The following is a 4,111-nucleotide window of genomic DNA, read 5'->3' as shown; positions in this document are numbered from 1 at the left end:
TCCGAAGGAGGCCGGGAGAGAGGCGGAGGGGCGGGAGCAGAAGCATTGTACCCCACATTGTTGCAGCGGTGCTACTATTAGTAATAATAAATTACTTCGTAATAGTAATGTTTTATAATAGTAATAACATGTATTCGGGATTATCCCAAGCGAAGCCAAAGAAATGGGCAGCTTTAGCTCAGTCGTGGGTAGTCCTATGAAGTCTCCTTTTCCAGGGCGATCCTCAGGGTGCTGGTTCAGCCCTGGGCAGGCTCCCCTCGTTTTGCATGTTGCTTTACGCGGTGCCAAATAATCCTTTCTGATTTTGCTTCACGTGATGCCCGATAGTCCTTATGGATGCAGGCTTACGAGCATCCTGGCTGACGGGAGTGGACAAAAGTGCCCCGTGCTCTCTTGACTTGTGGTGTTGGATGTGACATTTGGTCTTGGCCTTGGGTTGTGTCATAGAGGGGTACATGGGATGATGGAGGAGAAAGTGGAGCAGTGGGAGAGGGCATAGGGGTCTCTTACACAGAAGAGATTTAATGCAGACAGGTATGGGCTTGCTTAGGAAGTTGTAAATAACAGGACCAGCACTCATGCTCTGCTTTTCCCCCCCTGTTTTCTATTCTGTTGTATTGCCACCCCCTCTCCTTTTCCCTGAAAGTCGTCTTTTTCACTACAGGTGCTACGTGGTGTGCAGAAAAGCACACTTGGGAACGACTCCTGGCTTGGAGAGAGTAAACGCGTCTGAAGGTGGCCAAGTCTGTCTGCGCAGCAGGGGAAGAATGGAAGTTTTCTCCTTCAAAAGAACCCAGAATGAGTCTTCTCTGTGTGAGAGTGTTTTTCCGGGGCAGATTTCAGATAAGAGAGCGAGGAAGACGACCCACTATCTGTGGGAATAGAGTACAAGCAAGATTATCAGCAGGGAAACAGATTTATGAAGCTCAGCAGGAGTCAGACCTGCAAGCTTCTGCTCTGAAGTCACACGCTTTATGCATTACATCCCTGGTCCCAGCTACCTCTCTATTAATTAGTACATTTTTGTGTCTGCATACAGACACACAGACGCAGCCGTTTCTCCTTCCAGCGTGGTGCAGTGCACCCCTCTTGAGAACTCTCTCAGGAGAAATCCAGGTGTGAAAAGCCTGCCTGGCAGGGAACAGGGGCACCTTGGTGAGCAGAAATTGAGGGAAGGCATCCACTTCCTTGGGTGTATGCTGTCTTACACGTTTGCACACACTAGCAATCAAATCTGAATCCACAATCCAAAAGTGCATCCCTTTGCCACTCTGCAGTGTGGGAGAGGGCACAGGCTCTGTCCAGGGCTACAGGATTGACTTTTTCTTGGTTAAGATTCAGTCCTTCCTATGTAAATGTCTCTGCTCCTAGATTTTGCAGAAGTTCATGCAAACTCCTTCACTCCTTTTCACTCATTCAGTGGCACTCCTTTTTCCTTGTCCTAAAGGATAGCTCACAAAATAAAAGCACAGACAGAGTTTCTTCTGGAGGAGACCATCTCCTTTCCCCCTCCATCTCCGAGACATTTGTTCTCTCCCACCCACCTAGAAAGTATTGACATGCATGTGTTTCTGTGTAACTGTTTATTACCCATAAGTGAAAAGGAAGACAGAAAAAAAACAAGATAAAAATACAACAGAATGAAAACCAGGAAAAACCACAACAAAAAACAAAACAAACCCCAGAAAAATGTAGGCACTGATCTCAGGACTTGCTACATGCTAAACAGCTATTATGCCTCTTGAGCTATGACTCTCTCACATTAACGTAGCTGCTAGGCTCAGCTTCCCACTCTCCTAGGACATGCTCATGTATTTAAACATACAAAATGCTTTTTACTACAATAACAGCCTATGCAGTGCTTGGATGATAGTGTAGCTTCCTAAATACTTCATTTAGGAGCAAAGTATTGGAGTCCAGTCACCTGCAAGTCCTTAATTATTTCTGTAACTGGTCTCCAGCGAGGGCCAATAATGAGCCGTGTGTGTGTGTGTCCTACTCAATCATTTGTGTCATTTAATAATGAAAGATACCAAAGATTATAAAAACCCCATTTATAAGCATTTCACTCTGATACGCTGGGTCACCAGAGTGAGGTGGGCAGGCAAACAGATGAATCAGGGGTTCTTAAATGGCCTGGCGGGTACAGGAGGGGACACCTGCTCCAACAAAAAGAAATTTTCAGCTCCCGCATTGTAAGAAAAGGTTTGTTTGCATTTCAAGCAAAAGCCGTCTCTTCTCCTGGGGAAAAGGGAAATAGAATAAATCTCAGGGGAGCTAAGACTACGAGGATAAAAATTTTCAGACTGCCTGGAGGATTTCAAAGGAGATATGGTGAAAATGTTCCCGTGTGATGAGGTGCTGGCTGATGGACGTTGTTTGAGATACGTGGCATGTGCATGGACAAGACATCCTGCTATTCACATAGGTGGGAAACCCCTGGAAATGAGTGCACATTTTTCCTGATTTATTAGTATCTGAAACTTTATTATTCCTTGACTTAGGTACTCTCACCAGCGTCTCTGTTTTGAGTATCATAAACACACGCTTTTGTCTGTACCTACTCTTCACCAGCCTTGGGTTAAGTGGGATTTCAGGGTCTACCCAGTTATCACTCAGCTAACAGCAGCTCTCTTGACTGACGTCCTGCGCACTTAGACAGGAGTTTTAGCTCCCTGGGACGTTCCCCAGAGCAGCCAAACCTACTTTGTTTCAGCAGCAGGAGCCAGCTAAGCAAGCATCCTCCTGGGGTCAGCCAAGCTGGGGCGCAACAGTGGAAAACTGGAAGATGCTGGGAATAGACTTGGGTGCTGGAGGTTGGGGCTTTGGAAAGAACCATGGAATAAGCAAGATTTAAAAAATAATAATGATTTTTGGAGATGGAGTTGAACCAGCTGAAAGCTTCCAAGGATGCTGAGCAAAGGGTGCAAGCACCAGCTTAACTAAAAGCATCCATTAATGAGGAAATCTGCACCTCCAGCTTTGCAACTGCGGCTTTCTGAGGTTTTTAGGGTTTTTTTCTTCAAGCTTCCCGAGTTTTCCCTCCATCCATGCCCGGTTGGGTGGGAACCTCTGGGGAAACGCGGGCCGGGAAGGAGAGAAGGGGGGAATGTATAAAAAGCGGAAACCAGCGAGCCAGGCAGGAGTCGAACCTACAATCTTCTGATCCGTAGTCAGACGCGTTATCCATTGCGCCACTGGCCCCTAGTGGCAAAAAAAAGCAGGGCGGGCGGTGTTGGGAGTGGGGGTCGCCCCCCTCGGGACGCCCAACACCGCCAAAACGCGGGGCTGCAAGGCAGGAGCAAAGCCCTGCACACCCCGCTCCCCCAGTGCTGGGTCTCTGATGCCACCGCTCCCATGCACTCTTGTTCTTGGTGGGGAGGGACACCGACCAACCCCAAATTCTCCGGCAGCGGGCAAAGGTTGTGCAGTGGAAACCTCAATTTCCCACTGGCATCCGGGCCCGCGGTCCGTTATCTGGTGTTGCTCCTCCGCGGTGAAGAGCTTTGCAAGTACAAACCGGGAATGAGTCGTACCGTGGCACCCGCTGCAGTATCTAGGCCAAAAGGAAAAAAAAAAGAGAAATGTCATTACATTGTCCCATTCCCAAAATGCTGGGAGCTGTGTCAGGCCCCTTTGCTCATAAAACTGGGTTCGCCCAATCCCCAGCAGCCAGCAGAGCCTGTCTGCTCCCCTGGTGCCTGCCTGGAGGAGGAATCCCAGCCATTGGGAGGAGGAGGAGGTGGGATCTGCCTCTGCTTCCACATATGCTGTAGCAGAAGAGCCTTGTAGCCTTCCACCCCACGCTTGGTCCTGCCTCCACATAAGGATCCCAGAGCAGACAGACGAGGCTTGCAGGGCTGGGACAGGCTGTGTGGTACGGCACAGAGCTGATCTGTTCAGAGGGGTAAGGGCAGCTCTGAAGGTACCAAGGTAGCATCAGCACCTTGTCTTCCAGGTAGAATCATAGAATCGTTTAAGTTGGAAAAGACCTTTAAGATCATCAAGTCCAGTCATTAACCTAACACTGCCATCCCACCACTAAACCATGTCCCTAAGCACCTTGTCTACCCATCTCTTAAATACCTCCAGGGATGGGGACTCAACCCCT

At 48.6% G+C, this 4,111-nt stretch overlaps 1 non-coding gene across 1 annotated transcript; it reads right to left on the bottom strand.

The window, feature by feature from the left end:
• Positions 1-3,131: 3,131 nt before the first annotated feature.
• On the bottom strand, positions 3,132-3,204 carry TRNAR-ACG. Its single transcript has one exon. It is a non-coding gene; the product is annotated as a tRNA-Arg (tRNA).
• Positions 3,205-4,111: the final 907 nt, after the last annotated feature.

The sequence above is a fragment of the Egretta garzetta genome, unplaced genomic scaffold, assembly GCF_000687185.1.
Source record: "Egretta garzetta isolate BGI_Z169 unplaced genomic scaffold, ASM68718v1 scaffold132, whole genome shotgun sequence".
Classification (NCBI taxonomy): Eukaryota; Metazoa; Chordata; class Aves; order Pelecaniformes; family Ardeidae; genus Egretta; species Egretta garzetta.
Note: the sequence above shows the minus strand (reverse complement) of the source record. Positions and strands in the feature narration are given on the sequence as shown.